This window comes from Chiloscyllium plagiosum, unplaced genomic scaffold (genome assembly GCF_037043375.1).
Source record: "Chiloscyllium plagiosum isolate Xiang-an unplaced genomic scaffold, Cpla_swu_hap1 HiC_scaffold_7, whole genome shotgun sequence".
Lineage (NCBI taxonomy): Eukaryota > Metazoa > Chordata > Chondrichthyes > Orectolobiformes > Hemiscylliidae > Chiloscyllium > Chiloscyllium plagiosum.
Window position 1 is genome coordinate 24,415,971 of NW_028270145.1, and position 24,160 is coordinate 24,440,130.

General features: G+C 42.8%; 1 protein-coding gene across 2 annotated transcripts in view; it reads right to left on the reverse strand.

Annotated features, from left to right (window-relative positions):
- Positions 1–12,321, reverse strand: part of itgb2 (integrin, beta 2) — a 94,849-nt gene extending 82,528 nt beyond the window's left edge. Inside the window, exon 1 of one of the 2 annotated variants that reach the window (XM_043693218.2) lies at positions 12,230–12,321. The gene's annotated coding sequence lies outside the window, so the exon portion shown is untranslated. The remainder of the gene's footprint in view (positions 1–12,229) is intronic. The other variant, XM_087988843.1, reaches the window with a different exon arrangement.
- Positions 12,322–24,160: the final 11,839 nt, after the last annotated feature.

The following is a 24,160-nucleotide window of genomic DNA, read 5'->3' on the forward strand; positions in this document are numbered from 1 at the left end:
CAAAGGCAAGTGGCAGGCTGGAAGTTTGGGAAACTTTCAAAGATCAACAAAAGATTACTAGAGAAACCATAAAAAGAGCAACAGTAAATTATGAGAGAAAACTCGCTTAAAATATAAAACACGGATAGCAAAAGCTTCCGTAAGAATATAAAAGGAAGAAAATAGCTAAAGTGAATGTTGGCCCCTTGAAGATGAGACTAGGGAGTAAGTGGTGGGAAACACAGAAATATCAGAACCACGAAATCAATATTTTGCTTCATTTTTAAAGTGGCGGATATGAGTACCATCCCAATAGCAGGAGTTATAGAAAGGGAGGAACTTAGAAAAATCATTATCCCGAGGAAAAAAAATACTGAACAAACTATTGGGACTGAAGGTCGACACGTCTCCAGGGACTGACGGTCTACATCTTAGGGTCTCAAAGGAAGTGGCAGTCGAGACAGTGGATCCATTGGTTATAATAACAATTCCTTGGATGTGGGATAAATTCTGGTGGTTTGGACAAATGCTAATATGACACATGTAATCAAAAAGAGAGGATGGCAAAAAGTAGGAAACGACAAACCAGTTAGTTTAACATGTGACATTGAGAAATTATTCAAATCCAGTATTAAGAAAGTCATAAAATGCATTTGATAAGTCAAAATACAATCCATCAGAGTCAACATAGTTTTATGAAGGATAAACCATTTTTGATTAATTTGCTAAGCCCTTTGAAGATGTAACAAAAATATCGATATTGGGAATTTTGCAGGTATAGTACATGTCAGCTTCCAGAAAGCATTTGATAAGGAACCTCACAAAAGAAATACATAACTTATAATCACATGGGGTTAGGGGTAATAAGCACCGAACACAGGAAGGTAGCACACATATGCAGTAATTAATTAGGAAAAATAATAAATGTTGGCCTTTATTTCATGGGCATTGGAGTATAAGAGTACAGAAGTCTTCCTGAAACTGTACAAGGTGCTAGTGGGACTATATCTGGAATTTGGTTCCCTTATTTAATGAAATATATCATTTAATTGGAGACAATTCAGAGAAAGTTCATGAGGACGATTCCCCAGTATGGGCAAAGGCTAAACAGATTTGAATTCTACCCACTGGAGCTTCGAAGAATGAGAGGTGACACACTTGAAACCAAAATATTTGACAGGATAATTACTGAGGGAATGTTTCTCCTCATGGGAGAGAGGATCAGAATGCAGAATTTCAGACCAAAGGGGTGCCTCTTTAAGACTGAGATGAGGAGGAATTTCTTCTCTCAGAGCATTACGAATCTTTGGAACTTTTTGTCAAGTGAGCAGTGGGAGCAAAGTCTTTATGTATATTTAAAGCTAAGATAGATAAATAGTTTGATTGGTCGGAATCAAGGGTTATGGGAAATGTAAGAAAGCGGACATGAGGAATGTCAGAGCAGCCATGATCCTACTGAGTGATGGAACAGGCTTGAGGGTTCCAAGGGCCTACTCCAGTTCCTAATTTTTATGGTCTTGTGATCTTGGATAGAGGATTGGCTAACCAATGTAGAAACAAAGAGTAGGGATAATGGGTATTTTTTGTTACGAGCAAGATGTAACTAGTTGGGTGTCACTGTCTTCAATTCTCAGCCCCCAACTATTTACAATCTGTATGAATGACTTAAACGTGGGAATAGAAAGTACTACAGCCAAATTTGCAGATGGCACAACAATAGGTAGGGTAGCAAGTTACAATTAAGAAATAGGAAATTTAAAAATAGCAATGGATGGGTTCAGTGAATGGACCAAAATTTGGCAAATAAAGTTCAATATGGTTAAGTGTAAGGTTACCAATTTGGTTCAGAGATATAGAAAGACAACTTCTTATTAAATGGAGAGAAACATCAGAGTGTATTGGTGCAGAGGAATCTGGGTGTTCTCATGTATGTATCACAGAAATCTATTCTGCAGGTAAGGAGGAAGGCAAATGGAATTTTGGCATTTATTGATAAATTTATAAAGTATAAAAGTTGGATAGTATTGCTGCAACTGTATAATGCATTCGTTAGATTGCACCTGGAGTACTGAGTACAATTTTGCTCCCTTTACTTGAGGAGGGATGTAGTTGTATTGGAAACAGTTCAGAGGCAGTTGACGTGGTTGATTCTAATTGTCTTTTGAAGAGAGATTAAGCAATTTAGGCCGAAGCTGCCTGGAATTTAGCAGAACGAGAGGAGACCCAATTGAGGTATATATGATGCTCAAGAGGATGTTGGAATGCTGTTTCCAAACGTGGGGCAATCCCATAGATTTAGGATCAGGAATACCAGGTTTAAAACAGAAATGAAGAGAAATTGATTCTCTCAAAGAGGTGTGAAGCTGTGGAATTTACTATCCAAGTGTGCGATGGATGCTTGGACATTGAGTAAAGTGAATGAGGAGACTGATAGATTTTTAATTAGCAATGGGTTGAAGGGTTATAAAGACCAAAGAGGGAGGCTGAGATGAGATTAGCCATGATCATATCAAATGGCGGAACAGACTCGGGAGGATGGATAGTCTCCACCTTCTCCTTGTTCTTATGTTTGTTTACATTGCCCAAGATGTACTTTGCTCACAACTCTCTCAATATATTTGACCACCTTCAGAAATCAATACGTCCCCAGATCTCTCTGTGTCTGCAAACTCTTTATAACATTGCCTTCCTACCCCTTCTGCCAAAATAGATCACCTCATCGTGTTCAGTTCCAACTGCCACTTGCCTTCCTTTTTTGGGAGTCTCTCTGTTCTTCATCAGATATTTGTGGTTTTGGAGGCAAAAACAGTGTGTGCTGTAGGATGTGCATTTGCTGCCTTTAAGAGTTGACTCTGCCCTCAGTTGTGGATTCTGTTTTTGGCAATGGACTCTGCAGTTTGGAGTGGACTCTATTTCTGATAATGCACCTTGTATACTGGAGTGAACTCTGTTGTGGGAATGGACTCTACATTTTGAAGAGAACTCTTTATGGTATTGGACTCTGTGTACTAGAAGGGTCTCTGTTTGTTGATAATTGACTTTGTCTTCTTGTTTGTCAGGGTTATCACCTGCATGGCCTTGCATCCCTGCGTCTAGCAGGCCTCTCTGTGAGCTAGGAGGCTCATAGGTTGTCATGATGGCCGGAGGGTGAGGAAGCTGTCCTGTGAATCTGAAGGTTAGTAGGTTGTCCCGAAAACCGGAGGGTGGGTAGGCAACCCCGATGCCAGTTGCGCCGAGAGCCGGAAGGTGGTTAGGCCATTCTAAGCGCTGTCATCCCAAGAAGGGGTAATTGGGACGGGCTGCCCTAGAGGTGGTCAGAAGGTATGTCAGAACGGCCGAGAGCCAGAAGGTGCATAGGCACAGACTGAGATCCGGAAGGCTTGTGGGCTGCTTTGCACGCTGTCGTCCCTGGGGAAGGGAACAGGCTGTCCAAGTGGTGGCCGGAACATGTGCTCGGGTAGTCCACAGGCCGGATGGCGCGTCCGGGTGGGCGAGAGTCAAACGGTACAGAGGAGCAGACTGAGAGCCAGAAGGGTAGGCCTTCCTCAGCGCTGTCACCCCAGGTAGGTACCAGAGCGGGATGTCCTAGAGGTGGCCAGAAGGTGTGTCAGGGCAGACTGAGAGCCGGAAGGGATGTTGCCTTAGAGTGGGTGGGATGGGTGGCTTGCTGGGTGTGTGTATTCTATGCACTGTTTTTTGGGCATGGACTCCGCCTTTGTACTGGAAACTGTATTGAGATTTTGTGAATTCTGTTACTGTATGTGGGTTTTGTAATTGTGTTTGAATGTGGGCCAGAGTGGACAAGTCAGTACCTGGGGTGGCTGGGAACTGGAGGGTCAATGACTGGCCTGGGGGAAAGCGGGGTGGAAGGGGTCTGTTTAGCACACAGGGTATTTGTAGCAAAGCGGGGGGCTAGGCAGCCAACAGCATGCTCATAGGAAAACTGGTCAAAGGAGGGGCAGGCAGTACACAGGCTGGAAGGTCGATGACCAGCCTGGAGGAAAATGTGCCGGGAGGGGCCTGTCAGTACATGGGGTGGGTGGGGCCAGGCAGCTGATAGCCTCCTCGCAGGAAAGCTGATACAGGGCAGGTCAGTTAGTATATAGGGAGGCTGATCAGTATGTGATGCGGATGGGTATCAGGTGTCTTTTTTATAGCTATATTAGGTCTGTGTTCAATGCATAGTTTGTGATTTGATTGCACTGTCTTGTCTATGTTTGTTACTGTTATCTTTGTGATGAAAGGAAGTGGGATTTGAGGTTTGACCTCATCTCCTTAAAAACTGGTTGAACGGTGGGGTTTGGGGTTTGGCCTTACTGCCCTTTCCCCTGTATATAAGTGTTTGTTTCTGTGAATGGCCGCTTTCTGTTTACTGTTAACTATATTTTGTAGAGTTTGACAAAAAAATAACCAGGCGATTACCAACATCCTCGGTTTTCATGGAGTGGAGCGTTTTATTTCCCCCTCCAACTGTAGTTTGATTTAGTCCCTGCCCTCCCCTTTCACATTTGTGATCATGCAGCATTGCCCTTTGAGAAGGGCACTGCGTGTCACTGGCCACTTGGATGGTGGTGGAAACTGAATAAAGGTTTCGATTCTCTTTCTCTCTCACACACACACACACACGCTGGGGAAAATGTAAGCACTACTGCTGCTAGTGGGGGAGGGGAAAAATAACCTGTCCCCTCAGTTTAGGCGACTGACTCTCTACTGGCTGGGCCACAGTCAATGTGTTACTGCTGCTGTTGGTTTCTGCTTTTTTTGGGGGGGACAATCCAATTCCTGATCTGGCTGAATTATGTAGCCAGTTTGTTAACTGGTATCTTTTTTACTGAGGACTGATTTTAAAATTACCTGATTTACACAGTCAATGTGTTTCAGGTGTAATTCAGTTCTCATTAGGGGGCTGTTGTTTCACGAGCTGGTTACAGCCTGTGTGTTATTCTTTTCTTTTTCACTTCAAGATAAGGTCAATGTTGGTTTTTGTAGTAGGATTTAACCCTTGCAGTCTGTTTTTTTTTGTATGTGCTTTTATTTTATTTGGTGTTTGGACTGAGCCCTTGTGAGAAAATCCATCTTTCCAGATGAGTTGTTCCTGTGGGTAGGCCTGGTTTTTGTCAGTGGATTAGGCCTCTGTAAAGACTAAACACCTGTGTACGTGCTGGGAGGTGAGCAATTGCTGCATCCTGGAGTTTGGGAGTGGATTCTCCCTTAAGGAGTGGACAAAACATCATCTGTGAGTTAACTTTACGTTCACAATGTACTGTGTTCCTGTGAGTGGGCCTGGTTCTCTGTGCATAAGCCAGACCTCTACAGAGATTGAACACCTGTATATGTGCTATGAGGTGCATATCTGCTGCTTTCAGATGTGGACTCTATCTCTGTCAATGCATTCTGCATACTGGAGTGGACTCTGTTCTTGGCCTATTTCTGCATTAGTAGTGCTGGAAAAGCACAGCAATTCAGGCAGCATCCGAGGAGCAGATTTTACTGCTCTTCAGATGCTGCCTGAACTGCTGTGCTTTTCCAGCACCACTAATGCAGAATCTGGTTTCTAGCATCTGCAGTCATTGTTTTTTACTCTCTGTTCTTGGCCTATGCATTTTGAATAGAACTGTTTATGGTAATGGAGCCAGAAGAGGTGTCGTGGTGGGCTGCCTTTAGAGTGGCTGGAAGGTGGGAGGGATGGGTGGGGTTTGTATTCTACACAACTTTTTTGTCGAATTGGACTGCCTTGCATGTATTTGTTCCTGTTTTGTGATGACCAAGTGGGATTTGAGGTTTGTTCTCATTTCTCTGAAAACTGGTTGAACCTGGGAGTTTGGGGCCTGGCTTTCCTGCTCCTCTCCCTTTTGTATTTTGCTGTTTCTCTGTATTCAGCTGTTAATTTTAATTGTTTTCTAAACTGTAATGTTTAATAAAATAAAAAAAAAGCAGGAAAATAGAATCTCAGTTTAGGGACTGACTCCGAGCTGGTTGCCCATAGTCAGTGTACAAGTAAATAAAGGGTGACCTGGCGATGGCCTCTGTGCAGATATTTTAAAAATCCCTTTTTTTTTTTGCCTTCAAATATGATCAGGCAAGAGTCTGAAGGGCTATGAAATCAAACAGGCAAATGTACTTAAGATATAGGTCACCCATGATCTAATGGAAAGGCCATGCCTGAATGGCCTATCCCTCTTTTTTTTTGTTCTGAGTTGCACGTCTTACATCCACGAGGGAGCAAGCTTGACATCAGGAGAACATTTCATTCAAAGCAGAGTACACCCAAGAATCCCGTACTCCCTGTGTATGACACTAATGTGTCAATCTAGACTACAGGCTCAAGTCCATCTAAGAATAGGTGCTGAGGAAGGGGTGTGCACTGATGGTCTAATAAGATTCTCATGTTGATGGAGTTGAGGGATCCCAGTTTGGCAGATCTTTCTTTGGGAAAAGAATCTGTGAATTGACTTTGAAAGGCCTGACAAGCTTACCAATATCTACATCTAAGAAACCGGATAAAAATCCCTCAAGTCCCATGTCATTGAACACACGTTTTTGCATTTGTTCATGTTCTTACAGGAACCCAACAGAAAACCCAACCATTGCTGAAAGCAATGGTGTTGTAAAGAAAATATCAATTAGAAAAAGAATTGCTTCATTGAGTGTTTGTCCACTTCCTTGCTATGAATCAAGGAAACCTTTATTTCACCCAGGTATCTGATTTGGAATCAAGTATAGGTTAATCATACCAAAGGATGCTCTGTCGTCCCTCGTATCTCTTTCGCCTCTTTGCTCAAGCAATCTAAAACTCCTCCCAGTGACCTTTGCTGTGTATGAATTGGCTATTTTGTATGCAACAGTGCCTGCACTTCACAACAGCAAAAAACGCTTCAGAAAGGATTGAGAGGAGCTTTTTAAATACATGTTCATCTTATTTCCTCTCTGTTAATCTCCAGCCATGTTCTCTTTGCTTTTAATCAATATCTTCAAGGTCTTAGTCTGTCCCTAATTGTTCACCACATTTAGAATGAAACCAGCCATGGCAATAAATAAGATTGTAAATCGCAGCATGATTCGCCTTACTTTTCATCAGCAAAAGGAAGGATTATGAAATATAGCAAATGGAAATATTTCCTTTTTAGCAGAAATTCCAAGCTTGGAGAAAGTGAAGACTGCAGATGCTGGAGATCAGACTAGTGTGATGCTGGAAAAGCACAGCAGGTCAGGCAGCATCCGAGGAGCAGGAGAGTCGACATTTCGTATGCCCAAAACGTCGATTTTTGTGCTCCTCAGATGCTGCCTGACTTGTGCTTTTCCAGCACGACACACTCTACTCAAATTCCAAGCTTGTACATTTCATACAAAATTTAAAAAAATTAATTTGTTTCCTCACAATTTTCAGCAATAAATGTTAAAAACCAGCTAACCTCAATCATAAAATAAGCAAATCACTGCCAAGCTGACACAGAATTCAAGTTATCAGTAGTTGTTAGTTTGGCTTATTGGTAGCAGAAAGCTGAGAGTTTAAACTCCTCAGACGTGATGACATAATCTGGGTAATTCATTGCTATACCAAGGCAGTACCAATTTCTTGGGGGTGTTCTCTTTCAAATGGAATGAGGTTAATCTGAGGGCTCAGCTAACTGTTGCAGAGTTGCGAAAACACGGTCCTTCGCACTTCTTGTAAGAGCCTATAATGAGCCTTTGAACTGTGCACTGTGCAACCTTGCTGTTTCTAAATTTGGTTTCTGTGTTCTTGCAATTCAGAAGAATTTCATTAACTGTGAAATACTTAGACACATCCTGAGAAGTAAAGGTGTGATCACTTCTGCAAATCACCTCAAATTGATTCCATTGATTAGTCATCTTGTAGGATCATAAGATAGAGCAGACGTTTGCCATTCAGTCCATTATTTGATCATGCCTGAAATCTTTCTCTATCACTTTCTCCTGCCTTCTCCCTGTTTCCATTGACCCCCTTACCAGTCAATACCAAAAGATATTCCATTATGAAATACATTCCATGTCACAGAAGCTGAAACAATGAGTTCTACAGATTAACTACCCTCTGACTGTTGATATTCCTCCTCCTCTCAGTTCTAAAGGGTTGGCCGTTCACTCTAAGGTTGTGCCCTCTGGTCCAAGTCTCTCCGATCAATCAAAGTAACTTCTCCACATCCACACGATCCAGGCCTCTCCGTATTCTGCAAGTTTCAGTCAGATAACCCCTCCTCCTCCTCAACTTAATCGAGTATACAGCCAGAGCCCTCGACCATTCATCATATTACAAGCTCTACATCCATGGCATCATTCTTGAAGACCTCCTATTACCCCTTCCAAAGACAGCACATTTTTCGTTAGATACGTGGACTGTTCACAATATTCCAAATGCAGTCTGGCCTGAGCCTTCTACAGCCTCAGCAGCACATACTGCTGTTGTATTACAGCCCTCTTGAAATAAATGCTAATATTGTATTTGACTTCCTTACTACCAACTGAACCACCATGTTAACCTTAAGAGTCTGAAGCTAGGATTCCCAAGGCCCTCTATGCTTCAGATTTCCAGAATTAGAAAATAATTCATGTTTCTATTCTTCCTACTAAAGTGCATGACCTCACACTTTCCCACATTGTATTCTATGTGCCACTTTTTTGCCCACTTGCCTCGCATGTGCAAATCCTTCTGCAGACTCCTCAGTGCAACCTGTCCCTCCATCTATCTTTGTGTCATCTGCAAATTGAGCAACAATGGCTTGAGTACTTTCATCCAGATCCCTAAACTGAGAAACTTGCTTGCCCGTCACATGAAAGTCATTTGTTTTCTTGAGAAAAGAATAAGTTTTTTTTTGAAAAAAATTGAACATTTACAGTAAATTATAAAAGCCAAAAGGTATTCCAAAGCCTAACAAACACATTTCCTGCTGGGCAAAGTAAACATACAAATTCCTAAACTTTCTTGCTTAGTTTAACATCAACTGACATTTGGTCCAAGTGCCAATTTTTAACCAACTTATCCCGTCACATCCTTTTTATCTCTAACCACTACAGCAGGCGGGCGGGTGGGGGGGGGGGGAGCCCTTTGTTCATTTACTTTCAGAGCTTCAATTGTTGCTGTTGCAACTTATCCCCATAAACTGTCATCTTCTGTGGTATTAATGTGTTATAAGCCCGATCACATCCTGAAAATTATCAAACAAGTTAAAATGGTTTCTGATATTAACTTCAATACAGTTTTTTTTTAGCTTTAGTGGTCATCATGGTTCATATGATCACATTTGTGTCCTTGAAGCCAAAGTTTTTGGGATTTCAGCTCCATTTGACGACTTGAATGCTAATCTGGACAAATGCTCTAGCACAGCGCTGATTGAGTGCTGCTTTGATGGAAAAGCCATTTTCCTATTAAATTAAGGCCATATCCGCCCGCTAAAGTGAACAAAATAAATCATCCAGCACTTTTCCGAGGGAAAACAAATTATCTAGTCTTCTGGCCAGTATCCAACAGAACAAAACATTGATAACAATTACTCCTCTTTCCATCATTGTATCATCTCCTGAGTATCATAAGGATACATCCTTGACCCCACTCATTCCTTTCTCTCTCTTCTACACTTTGTCTTTGGGTAATGTCACCAATATACAGAGAACCAGCTTGAACATGTCTGTAGTGAAACCCGACTTGTTCTCCATTCCACCACTGAACTCCTCCTTCCACGTTCGTCTCTGTCAAACTGCTTGACTGATATCCAGTTTTGAATGAGTAATAGTTTCCTGCAGTAAACAAAGTGAGGACTGAAACCCCTGGCATAACCTCCAGCCCCACCATCAATTACCTGGTGAGTGTTTCAGGCTGAATCACTGCACTTACAGCACTGGAGCTATCCTTGAAGCGGAAACTCTTGATTTAAATACTCTCAGTTGCTAACTCCCTCTGAAATACTAGCAGCTACAATCTCTACTTTTTAGCCTTTCTGAAACCTTCATCAAAGTGTTTCTTCAACTCCAGATTCCTCAAATATGTTCTTGACTTCTCTCTCTGATAGGTTTATCAATATTGAAGCGTGTAAAACAAAGTGTATCCGAATTCTGCAGCCCATATCCTATTTCACACCAGTTCACCATTTATATTCATTGTTACAGACATACACTGACTCCCCTCATCGCACACCTCAATAAAATAATTCTCGGTCTGATATGAGTACTATTGTTCTATCATTGTTCCCAGTGTGTGTCACCATAAACAGCCCAAAAAAAACCTTCATTGCTGAACTCCTTATTTCTCCAACCCCTGCCTATTTGCTGATAGTCTTCCTATGCTTGACCTGGTGACCTTACCTTCAGCCACATTAACTCTCACTCCCTGGAATTCCCAACTTAATGCCTTTTTGTCTTTGCACCTCCCCCCTACATTAACAATCTGCACAAAACTCAATTCTTTTTTTTTGAGGTAAAAACAATGACTGCCGATGCTGGAAACCAGATTCTGGATTAATGGTGCTGGAAGAGCACAGCAGTTCAGGCAGCATCCAAGGAGCAGCAGAGTTTTCAGTTACTCATCCTGATCAATCTCAACTCAGGACGCTTTTTTCTTAGGCTTCCACAAAGCATTTTTGGAATTTGTTTTGAAATATTAAATGCAAGTTAATGACATGTTAAAGGGACAATACTGATGGAGGATGATAGATCTCTGGTTTGGTTTGTTGTGAAGCAATTTCAAGTTCGTAATGTTTAAAACATGAACCAAACAGGATACCCATGAGTGAATTTATAGAGTCAGAGAGATATATAGCACAGAAACAGACCTTTCAGTCCAACTCGTCCATGCCGATCCAGATATCCTGAATAAATCTAGTACCACTTGCCAGCATTTCACCCATGTTCCTCCAAGCCCTTCCTATTCATATACCCATCCAGATGCCTTTTAAATGTTGCAACTGTACTAACCTCCACCACTTTCTCTGGCAACTCACTCCATACACACACCACCCTCTGTGTGAAAAAGTTGCCCCTTAGATCCCTTTTAAATCTTTCCTCTCATCTTCAACCTATGTCCTCTAGTTTTAGACTCCCCCCATCCCAGGTAAAAGACCTTGTCTGTTTACCCTATTCATGCCCCTCATGATTTTCTGGAAAAGCGCAGCATCCTTGGATGCTGCCTGACCTGCTGTGCTTTTCCAGCAACACATTTTTCAGCTCTGATCCCCAGCACCTGCACTCCTCATTTTCCCCTCATTATTTTATAAACCTCTGTAAGGTCAGCCCTCTTTTGAATCAGGTGAGTCTTGCTTAAACATTTAATCTTTTAAAAAGTACCCTCAGATTGTTTATCCAATGAAAGTTTTCATTTAATATTCATAACGGCCATGAAAAAATTACTTAGTGCCTTATATGTATAAAATTGCCTGAAGGTGACCAAGTTTTAAAGATTCAAGGAGGAGGGAGAGGCAGCAGACAAAAACCAGCAGTTAAGATTGTGAACTTACAAGAGGGCAGAATCAAAAGTGTGCAAAGCTCTCCGAGGTTCTGGGCTGGGGGAGGTTGCAAAGACAGAGAGGGACAGACGTGGTTATTGAAATAATTGAATGCAAAGTTGAGAATTTTAAAATTTGAAGCGGGGTTCATCTGGGTGTGGGTTCACAAGCACAAAATGGAACTTGGCAGATGTTAGGTGACAGGCAGCAAGGTGTTGACTGAGCTCAAGTTTATCCAGGATGCAAGGTCATGGGACAGATTAAAAATGGTTTGTTATTTGGGATGTCCGAATAGCTGAGAGCTCAATGGTGCACTGGAACACAGTGCTGCCTATTCACATGGCTCCCCAAACGGAGCCATTCTGAAACTCGAACTATCTGCATCAAAATTACTCCGGAGACTGGCAATGGTATTTTAGCATGCAGCAGAAAGTCGAAGTAATGACAACAAAATAAGTGATGTTTATTTCCGAGTAAGACAACAAATGGTTACATGAACATAAATGTGTTGTTGTGCGTCCTCACTGTTTGGCGCCTGACTTGTGTGCACTGTACTAACAGTGCCTTGACATTTGTTTTAGGGAAAAGGCAAAAAAAAATTGGTTGAGGAGGGAGTAGGAAAGATCGAAACCGACCTGACACCAGACATGCCGTTGAAAGCTGAAGAGAAGAAACACACGGTGTGCCCTCCGAGAGCTGAAGACCGAGGACTTGCCGCATGGAGAAGCAGGGACAGAGAGCCACCAGGCTCAGTGCAAACATTTGGCACACAATGCAATGAAGCTGTGGTTACTTACTCTGGTGAAGTCCTTCCCCAAGATCTCGCACTCACTGAGCGGTGTACTACCACGCTGCCACTACCTCCGCTTTCAGTTTGAAGCGAACTGCTTCCCTCTACTGAGGAGAGGAAGTGGATCGTGCGAATTATATAGAAGACGTTGCCAAACTAAGCGGAACCTACCAATGGCATCTACCCAACAGAAGCGTCAAGAAGAGAGAATCCAGTGTGGAGGATGCTTCTGCACTGTGCTGGATCAGCAAGAATCTGGATCTCTCCACCCTTCAGGCTCTCTGCCTGTATTCCTGATGAAGGGCTTTTGCCCGAAACGTCGGTTTTACTGCTCCTTGGATGCTGCCGAAACTGCTGTGCTTTTCCAGCACCACTAATCCAGAATCTGGTTTCCAGCATCTGCAGTCATTGTTTTTACCCTGGATCAGCAAGAAAGCGAGAGAGACTTTATTTATTTATTTCTGTACATCCCGCGAAGCTATTTATCTTCAGAGGACATTATTTTGCAGCGTATCTTGGGCACTGTCCAAATGGGTAACGCTCATCAACGTCTCCTTCTGAGACAGCTCCTGACAACTGCAGGCGACTTGCTTCCACCCTGGGGTTCAATGGCTTCTGAGAGGGTGCATAAGCTCAATGTGTGAGCTGCGGATACTGCCACATGTGGGGTGGGTGCTCCTTGCTGGTGCCCCTTCGTGAGCTGTCTGTAGGTTGATGTGTTCACGCTTGGACCCAGTAAACCAATCAATGTATCCTCTTAATGAACCTTCTCTGCTTTCATCAGTCATGGGACTGGTTCTCCATGAGTTGGCGAGGATGCTTGGTCTTGTTTGAGATGTTTTGAGATTCTCCTGGGAGACCACAGTCTCTCAGATTTGAAGATGCTTCAGACCTCTGATGTGAGGCTGACAGGCAACATGTCCTCCCCAACAGACCTGTTTTTATATGATTAGCAGCTCCATGTTGGGCTTCTGTGGATGCTGTGAAACTGCCTGCCTTGTAAATCTCATGGTTTTCTGCGCAGCTGTGGCCACAACATTCGTGTACTTTTTGAAAACTGTGCTACCTTCAGCAAGATCCTCCAAATCCAGTGGTTAGCACTGCTGTCTTACAGTGCCAGGGACATCGGTTCAATTCCAGCCTCGGGCGACTGTCTGTGTGCAGTTTGCACATTCTCCTCGTGTCCTTGTGGGTTTCCTCTGTAAGTTTCCCCTCTCAATCCAAAGATGTGCAGGTTAGATGGATTGGCCTTGCTAAAGTGCCTGTCGTGTTCAGGGATGTGTAGGTTAGATGCATTGTTCGGGGTAAACGTCGAGCAAGGGGGTAGGGGAATGAGTTCATGTGGGTTACCCTTCGGAGGGTCCATATCGACTTGTTGGGCCGAATGGCATGTTTCCACACTGGAGGGGTTCAATTCATTCATTCTATTCAACCTACAACAGGGACCTCAAAAGCTGTAGAAATAACACAAGTGCTACCTTTAGCAAGATCCTCCAAAGCATCTCTGTCAATCTGAATGCCAGCAATCCTGTTGCCAACAGCAAAGCAAAATACTGCAGATGCTAGAAATCTGATAACAAAAGCCTGGCGACGTGTGGAGAGTCAAAGTGTGGCACTGGCAAAACACAACAGGTCAGACAGCATTCGAGGAGAGGGCAAGTCGATGTTTCAGGCATAAGCCCTTCTGCTCCTTGGATGTTGCCTGACCTGTGCTTTTCCAGCACCACACTTTTTTTGGCTCTCATCTGCGGTCCTCACTTTCTCCTAATATGTGTGGAGAGAGAAACAGAGTTAACATTTTGAGTCCCATGTGACTCGTTCAGTTCTGAAGAAGCATTATTAGATTTGAATCGTTTCTGTTTTTCTCTCCACAGGTCCTTCCAGATGTGCTGAGTTTCTCCAGCATTTTCTGTTTTTATTTCAGCAAATTCCAATCCTAGCACGAACCGGTTCTTTTTTTTAAAAAAAAAAGTCACCATCAGCAGCTACAGCAATATACCAACTCCAGGTTGACAATCATCAACCCAATCTCCGAGGACTTCCCCACTGTAGTAACAAATTACCATGAGTGCTATTTCCAGCTGAGGCCATAGTCAAAACGAAACTTGATGAACAAAAAGCTGCTCAGTCGAGAGCCTAAAATACGGTTTCTCAAAATTGCAATTTAAGTTATAATGAGGAGAATCATTCTACTGCCTCTTGTCAAGAAGAATAAGGCTTCTGTTAGGCTGAGATGTGAAGGCTCAGTTAGGGCACTTGAGAGTTACAAGTTAGCTAGGAAAGACCTAAAGCGAGAGTTAAGAAGAGCCAGGAGGGTACATGAGAAGTTGTTGGCGGATGGGATGAAGGAAAATCCTCAGGCTTTCTATAGGTATATCAGGAATAAAAGAATGATTAGATTAGATTAAGATTAGGGCCAATCAAGTGCAGTAATGGGAAGTTGTGTGTGGAGTCAGAGGAGATAGGGAAAGTGCTAAATGAATACTTTTCGTCAGAATTCACGCTAGAAAAATACAATGTGCTCGAGGGGAATTCTGAGATACAGGCAACTCGACTAGATGGGACTGAAGTGCATAAGGAGGAGGTGTTAGCAATTCTGGAAAATGTAAAATAGGTAAGTGCCCTGACCAGATGGGACTTATCCCAGGATTCTCTGGGAAGTCAGCGATTGCTGAGCCTTTGGCTTTTAACTTTGTCATCATTGTCTACAGGAATAGTGCTGGGAGATAGCAAATGTTGCCCCCTTGTTCAAGAAGGGGAGTCTAGACAATCCTGGAAATTATAGACCAGGCCTTACTTTGGTTGTGTGTAAAGTATTGGAAAGGGTTATAAGTTGATTAGGGGTAGTCAACATGGTTTTGTGAAGGGTAGGTTGTGCCTCACAAACCTGATTGAATTCCTTGAGAAGGTGACCAAACAGGTGGATGAGGGTAAAGCAGTTGTTGCGGTGTATATGGATTTCAGTAAGGTGTTTGATAAGGTTCCCCACAGTAGGTAATTGCACAAGATACTGAGGCATGTGATTGAGGGTGATTTAGCGGTTTGGATCAGAAATTGGCTAGCTGTAAGAAGACAGGGGGTGGTGGTTGATGGGAAATATTCATCCTGAAGTTCAGTGACTAGTGGGGTACCACAGGATCTGTTTTGGGTCCACTGTTGTTTGTCATTTTTATAAATGACCTGGATGAGGGCATAGAAGTAAATTTGTGGATGACACGAAGGGTTGGTAGAGTTGTGAATAGTGATGAAGGATGTTGTAGGGTTTGGAGAGACATAGATAAGTGGCAGAGCTGAGAGATGGCAAATGGAGTTTAATGTGGAAAAGTGTGTGGAGCAACTTTGGAAGGAGTAATCGGAATGCAGAGTACTGGGCTAATGGTAAGATTCTTAATCGTGTAGATGAACAGAGAGATCTTGGTGTCCAGAAGCATAGATCCCTGAAAGTTGCTATCCAGGTTGATAGGGTTATTAGGAAGGCATACAGTGTGCTAGCCTTTATTGGTAGAGGGATTGAGTTCTGGAACCATGAGGTCATGCTGCAGCTGCACAAAACTCTGGTGCAACCACATTTGGAGTTTTGCATACGATTCTGGTCACCGCATTTTGGGAAGGTTTGGAAAGGGTTCAGAGGAGATTTACTGGGATGTTGCCTGGTAGGAGGGAAGGTCTTAGGCCGAGAGACTTGAGGCTGTTTTCATTAGAGAGAAGAAGGACAAGAGGTGACTTAATTGAGATGTGTAAGATAGTCAGAGCGTTAGATAGGGTGGACGGTGAGAGCACGAGAGGACATAGATTTAAATTAAAAGGTGATAGTTTCTTCACTCAGAGTAGTGGAGGCGTGGAACGCACTGCCGACAACAGTAGTAGACTCGCCAACTTTAAGGGCATTTAAATGGTCATTAGATAAGCATATGGATGAGAATGAAATAGTGTAGGATAGATGGGCTTCAGATTGGTTCCACAGGTTGGTGTAACATCGAGGGCTGAAGGGCTTGTACTGTGCTGTAATGTTCTCTGTTCTAAACCATACTTTTTTCAGGTTAAAAATCTCACAACACCAGGTTACAGTCCAAAAGGTTTATTTGTAAGACTTGCTTTCGGAGCGCTGCTGAAGGAGGAGGTAGCTACCTGATGAAGGAGCAGTACTCCGAAAGCTAGTGATGCCAAATAAACCTACTGGACTGTAACCTGATGTTGCGTGATCTTTAACTTCGGCCACCCAGTCCAACGCCTACACCTCCACATCAAATGTTTTAAAGAAGACCTGCAGTCCCAACTATAGCGTTCAATTACCTCTTCAACAGCACCAAGGTTTTGCCTCCACAAACCTCCCTGGATATCCAATCCAAGAGTCAATGTGAAAAACCTCCTGGTATCAGCCCAGAGTTTACCTTTCTGCCATTTGAACCTGTGTCCCCTTGTGTAACTGTCATGGTTTAACTGCAGGAGATTTGCGTGCTCTGGAATATTTATATACTATTTTACTTTTTTAAAAAAAAATCCCCTCTGAGTCAACACCTTTTATGAATGAAGAGCTTATATTTCTCTGGATTTTGCTCAATTCTGTAGCATAAAGTACCCTGCACTATTTCCGTGGCTTGAATGTCTTACTGGTCAAGAAGCAGGTTGAGCTGAGTATTGCACAGTTTCAACATTAATTGGCTAATTTAAACAGCCTTATTCAACACTCCATCATTGTCAGCTGAGTCAAAATCAATGCCAATATTAACATCATTAACACGAACGCATAGAGCACAGAAAAAGTCAGATTCTTAGTGCAGTCAATATCCATAATAGTTTTAATGTTACGAAGAACACGATCACTAATGCAATTCATGCTCCAAAACTACAAATGTTCAATACTAACTAAGAAGGGACTCTTGAAGTGCAGTGGCCGTGTCCTTACCTCTGGGCCAAAAAACCGGAGTTCAAGTCCCATCTGCTTCAGAGATATATCATTGTCGAACCAACAAAGATGGTGATATCTGAACAAGCTGTTTGTGGTCTTTTCATAAACCCCTTTGGAATGACTTTGCTCTTCCCTCGTGTGGGATATAAATGAATTAATGTTATTTCTGCAACTATAAATTCTGATACAGAACAGAAATGAGAAAATATATATTCAGCAAAAAGAAAGGATGTGTTAGCATGAGACATGATTACAGAACAATGGTGGATGTATGGGCAAACAGGAAAAACTTCTGTTTTCCCCACTTGCACGGAGACACAGGAACAAACCCGAAAAAAAGAGGTCAAAGTGGCCTCTGGATAGAAATAGATGCTGATTGATTAGGCATATCTTTTCTCCTATGACCTACAGTAGACTGACGTCGAACACCCTTATGGGAGTCAGAGATAAGAGTTTGTCACGGACAAGACAGGATAAACAGAAGTTGTGGGATAAGTCTTAAGGAAATGAGTGACGTAAGCGAAGCAGGGAACAAACAATGGAATAAGGAAAACATATGGGAAAAAATTGTATAAATTGCAAGAGTTTGTTAGGGTTTACTGTGCATTTGTCATTGCCTTACCTGGCAATTAGACAAGGCACCCACGTAAGTGTACAAATAAACGACTCTGATTCAGATATTTGGTCTTGGACTGAAATTATCAAAGTGAGTGAGCTTTTGTTTTTCACACTCGGAAAACTGGATGCGAAATGCTCCAATGCTCAAAACCGTACTGAAAAACATTGGCCAGTGATGATTATAATAGTTTCTCAATTGAAAGTGTTAAATAGTTATGTTTTCAGGCAGTGTGATACCTTCAGCCAAGAGGTAGTTCATCATTAATGACGACAGAAGGTATGTGGCAACAAACGATCCACTCATAAGGTGCTCAACATAGCAGTTACAGTCTGCTTTTGGTATTTCCAATGTGGATGATTGCACCACGTGTAGCCAATAATACAGTGTAAATGAATGCAGGAAATACGTATATATTTCTTATTTGCACGGAAGACATGTTTAAGGCTTTGGGCACTATTCAGGGAAGAAGTAAATGCTCAAGTACTGCACCTGCTTGGGTTGCATTAAAAAAATCCAGAGGAAGGGCACCTCCAAGGCAGTTTTGGGGAAAGAAAGAACAATTTTGGAAGCAAAAGGGTGGGAACAATTGGAGGTGGGATGGTGTTGTGGAATTTGGGGAAAATAGTTTGCCCCACATTGAAGGGTGATCCAGATTTTATTCAGTATGGGTGAAATCATTCCATGCTCTGGAATAACATGAGCCATAGTAAGAAATTTGAGGAACTCAAGTGAGCTGTCCAGCAAGACTTGTGTTGACATCATAACCAAAATGTTGTCTTTTCCAATTAAGTCCTGTACGTTGAGGTGAGGTTTTCACTTGAGTGTCGAGATGTCTATTAACAGGGATTATTCCTTAGAGGCAGCCTCATTGTTACTGAATCTCACCTCAGTAATGCACATTTCCCCCATTCTCCCCCACCCACTGAGGAAGCTAGCCATGGAGAGTTCCTGACATGAAAGTCAGAGGAAGTACCAGGTGACTCCAACTCGCTGTTTGCTCCTAACGACTTGCATCCAGCATCACTGTCTCAGTAAGGCTGTCTCAGGGCACGGTCCATGGGCAGAGACCATCCACAGATGTTGGCATCAGATACCTAAGTGCCTCATTGCAATGTCATATTTCCCATCCGCTTACAGTCCATTTTTGCCCTGCCGTACTACAGAGTGTACTGGCACCTCTGTGTGATGTTGCTGCAAGGACACTTTGCACCCAGTCACAGGCACCGTGCTTATGGATTGGAGCAGTCTGCATCTTGCAGCTGCTAGCTAGCTCTCTTTCACTTTACAGGATGCTCACCGCATTCCTGCAGTGCATTTTTGCTGCTTAGCCTCTCAGTTGCACTTTAAAGGGTCACAATGCTTCTGTCTTGCCTTGCAGGTCAATGCAGGCACAAAGCCTGGCAACTTCCCAGAGTTGTCAGCAGATCAGTTAAAGGAGTGGGCATGCTGCTGTGTGGCGCAGGGCTATGTCAATCTCATACATGCAGCATATTCCATCAACCTCAGTCACTACATGTACATTAAGCAAATGGCTACATCTCTACATAAAGCCTTCCTCAGTCAAAACAAACAGGAGTGCTATTAGTCCGGGCAGCATCCACAATCAGTCCAATGGCTTGAGCAAAGTCAGACATTGAGTCATGGAGACCAAATGCACAAGTGGTCCTTCAGCCCAACGTGTCCGTGCCAGTCATAAACAGCCACTTAACTATTCTCATTCCATTTTCCAACACTTGCAGGTGTAAAGCTGTCATTTGTGAATGATGTAAATATTGACTGCTCATGTTAATAAGGATCTGTTCTGTTTCATCTGCTCCCCACCCAAATTCATTGCAAACATGATGAATGAATCCAGCCGCAGCAGGGGTTATCCTCACTGTTGCTGTAGTGTAGAGCAATGCAGAAGGATGCAGCTTCACCAGCCAACCACAGGACCAGCAGCAACCTCCAGCAATCTCCATATGAAGTGGTTTCAGCTCACGTTCCCCTCAGGGTGCAGAGGAGGTACCAGGAGCCCCAAGTCTGTTGGTCTCCATTCCATTTTCTCCAGACAAGCAAGACGTAGTATTGGAATCGGCTGAGATTGTCCCGGGGACAGTGTCACAGAAATATACCAACTGCTGAAGCAGGACTTGTGACATGAAAGAATGGGTGGTCATGCTATCCCAGTGGCTGTCAAGGTGAGGGCTGCATTGAAGTTTGATGTGACTGGTTCCTTCCACGGAGTCACTGTTTGGAATCTCGCAACCCTAAATCCACAAATATATCAAGGCTGTGACCGATGCCATTTGTGCTTCATCTCATTTCCCCATGGTAGCTTGGGTTGTAGGCTTTGGCACATAGCTGGCATCACCCAGGTGCAGAGTTTGACAAACTGGATACACATCTTGTGGAGAGGGCCGCATCATAACACAGTTGTCTTCTTCAATAGAAAAGGCTTCTATTCCACCAATGAGCAAGTCATCCATGATTATCAGTACCACATCATAGAAACCTGCGCCAGCTCCCTGGGAGCTGTCATGATGCCAATATCCTTGAGAATTTGCATGTTCCTGCTGTGTCTGAGGGTCCAGATTCCTTTAAAAGGATGACAACTGAGACCAGGACTACCATCTGCGATCATGGCTGATGACTGCAATATGTCATCCCCCGAATGAGGCCAAGTCTAGTTGCAGTTTTCACCCAGGGACGTGGTGGCCAGACAATAAGCACTCTGAGAAAAGATGTTCTGATGCTTGGACCAGTCTCGGGGCACATGTAATAGAGTCTGAAAGTACAGGCCACCTAATCCTAGCATGCTGTGTACTGCACAATTGGAGCAAGCAACGAGAGGATGTGAATGGAAAAAGAGCTGGGAGAATGGTAATAGTCTTCCAAGGAGGGAGATGAAGACTTTGAGTGGGAGACACATCACCTTCTGCATGATGGAGTGCTGCACCATCAGCTGTAACAAGCAAGAAGGGACTTAATTGATCCTGGGTTCCAGTAAATGAAAACTCTGTGCAGTGATCATTCATTGACGATAAAATACTTGATGTTTGCAAGGCAAACTGTTAGTTTCTGTTCCAAGAGGCAACTACAGATTCTGTTTGTTTGATTTCTTTCCCATTTTTGTATTGGTGAATAAAACTGAATGTTTTGAACCATTGAAGGCTTTTCAGTATGTGATGATCCAACATTGACCAATCAGAAGATGCTGGGCTACATTCAGCATTGGGGAAAGAGTGGCATTGATTTCGAGATGGTTGCAAAATGGGATATGGCTGAGATTGGGTAAAATATGTAGTCTGGTACTTAAAAACAATTGGGGGAAGAATGTGTAATTGTGTGAAAGGAGCTGTCAGCTCTGTCATATGTGATGTGAGAAATGTTGTTTTGTGTCTGCTATCCAACTACTTATTTAATGAAAGGCATCTTCAGGCTGCCCACGCTTGGCTACTGCAGAGCTGGGATTCCAAGATGACAGCTGTGCTTGTATCAGAGATCCTGGGATGACCTGCCAAGTGGCAAGTACTCCATCTGCGATGAGTGGGTGAACTGGAACTCACAAGAAGGGGCACCATTGGATGCTCAGCTTTATTCTCCCTCACTTTGTCTGATTTTACTTTGATGCCACTTAGAGTGGTTTATGATGAAATTATTCAAACAGGGGATTCAAGATGGCGGCAATCTGATGGGTCTGCCTTAAAGGGCTCTGCATCATAATCCAAACCAAGTTGTGCTTTCACCCTCTCCTCACTTGTCATAAACCACTCTAACACCTGTCACCACTCTGAGTACCGGTCTAAAAGCAGTTCATTTTACAGAATATACATTAACACTTTTTTGCAGTGTTTAATCCCTGTCAATAGCTCCCTCTAAATAAGACCGAATACATATTGGACAATTGCTTTGCAAAACCCAGAATCACAGCACTGATATGACACTGAAGGAGGTGATTTGATTCTTCATCTCTGCACCAGCTCTCCAATCTTTCCATGAGTAAGTACAGTTTTTCCCCCTCTCCTCTTGATTGTTAATACCTCTGACAGCTTTCTTTTAACCAAGTCCTAACTGCTCCAGACCAGCTTCCTAGAAGTATTCTTATGAATGCTTTCTGCATTCTCTCCAATGGCTTCACGTTCTTTTATGAAGTGCGGAGTTCAGAACCAGCCATAACATTCCAGCTGGTGCTCGACTAGTGTCTTCCACAAATTTAACAGAACCTCCTTGCTATTATACTCTGTGCCACTGTTAACTAAGCCTTGGATTCAGTATGGTTTTTTATCTACTCCTTTCACCGTGTCCTGCCACCTTTCAATGATTTATGCACAGATACACCCAGGTCCCTCTGCTCATTTTAGAATTATACTCTTACTGATATAATCTCTCCATATCCTTCCTCCCTGACATTTCTCCACTTTTCAAATTTTTCTTTCACCTCTGCAACCATTCCACGCCAAGATCTCGATCATTAATATTTGTCATTGTTTTGTGCTAAGCAGTGATCCATTTGGTATTATAAATAATATCACCAAGTTTGTAAATTACTCTGTCCTCCTTCATAAATATGTATTTGTTTATATTGGGATAACCTAATCTAAGGAACTTCATATCTCTCTCTTTTATTATAATAAATGTGTTTTTGCTGTTTTTAACCTGCAAATCTGACTTCCTCAAAAGATTTCACAACGTACAAACTGTGTGAGATAACTAGCATCAGACATTGTTTAATCTGATAAACAGATGACTGCAAGGAGGATAATCACCAATCCTCATTATTGTTCAACACTGTTGAAGAAGATGAACAAAAGCCTGTCATTTCCAGCTTGATGAACGGCTGAGGATCCTGGGATTGTATTCATTAGAGTTTAGACGGTTGAGGAGACATCTAATAAAAGCTTACAAGACGATGCATGGCTTAGAAAGGGTGGACGCTGGGAATTTGTTTCCGTTAGCAGGGGAGACGAGGACCCATGGGCACAGCCTTAGAATTGGACAGGATCAATTTAGAATGGAAATGAGGAGGCATTTCTTCAGCCAGAGAGTGGTGGGCCTGTGGAATTTGTTGCCATGGAGCGCAGTTGAGGTCAGGACGTTAAATATTTTCAAGGCCGGGATTGATATGTTTTTGATCTCGCAAGGAATTAAGGGCTACGGGGAGAGTGCGGGTAAGTGGCGTTAAAATGCCCATCAGCCATAATTGAATGGCAGAGTGGACTTAATGGGCTGAATGCTGGAAATGTGTTGCTGGAAAAGCGCAGCAGGTCAGGCAGCATCCAGGGAACTTCCACTCCTATGTCTTATAGTCTTATGATGTGTCTTGGTCAATTTGCAGAAAAATCCGTAAAGCCACTTTAATAGGAAATGATTCTGTACACACCTCAAAGTGCAGAAGGGTTAAATGAGAAACCAAAAGTGCAATATTGCCATTTTTAGTTGAAGTGTGAGGGGGGACATTTTATAACGCAATTAATACCCCTTCTACCCTGCCGCCCCCCCAGGTGAGTATGCAAGTGAGTGTGATTGCAGCCTATCGCAAACCTCAAGACAGGCATGTGGGTCAGCAGAAGCTTCCAGCCAGTCAGAGGCTGATCTGAGTCCCAATGACTGCCCAGTTGAGACTGACTCTTTAGGTGATCCAGTGGTAAAAAGATAACTGTTTTTATCTTCTTGTCACAGTTGAGTGTTGTGGGAAGATAAGGGTTCATGTTCTCTTCCATAACTTAATTGGTGAGATGGTGAAAAGTGAGTAAGTATTTCACTATCACCAACTCACCCAATTAGTTACCTTCCTTGCCATGTCGAGGGAGTGTTATTCTTCCCACTGGCACTATGAGAAACTATAATTAGGAAGGCAGATGATCTAACATTTATAACAGATATGCCTGATAATAAGGGGAAAGCTTTCCCCCAGAGATTGAGAGTTATACAGATGAGTTGATAGAGCAGATTGTTGAAAGGTATTGATAAATGATAAGGAAATCTGAGACAAATTTGTTGATCATGTTTGACAGCGGAGGGAAATATTCCTTTACTTTGATCTAGCCAGGTTGGTTTGTTTCTTTGTATCATAGGCTCAAGAAATAAACAAAAACATTACAGTCTGAACTTGAAAGTTTGTTATGGCAGTGCAAAGGGGGATATTAAATGATGGAGCAGGGTCACGTGGCCTGAGCTTTGTTCATAATATTTAACATTTCATGGTGCTCTTGTTTATAAGTTGGACTTTTCAACTGTCTTCTGCTTTTTGTTTAAGAAAGGCACAGGAAATAACCCAAACATACAAATAGGAAGCAGGCTCCACGACCAGTGCTTCATGCGGAGGCTCACTGAAGATGTTACCTAGTATGGTGATGAGATGTCTGAAAGTGAACCTTCCAGCTCAGCGAGCAAACTTTCATACAGAAGCCATTCTGTTCTCTTACATC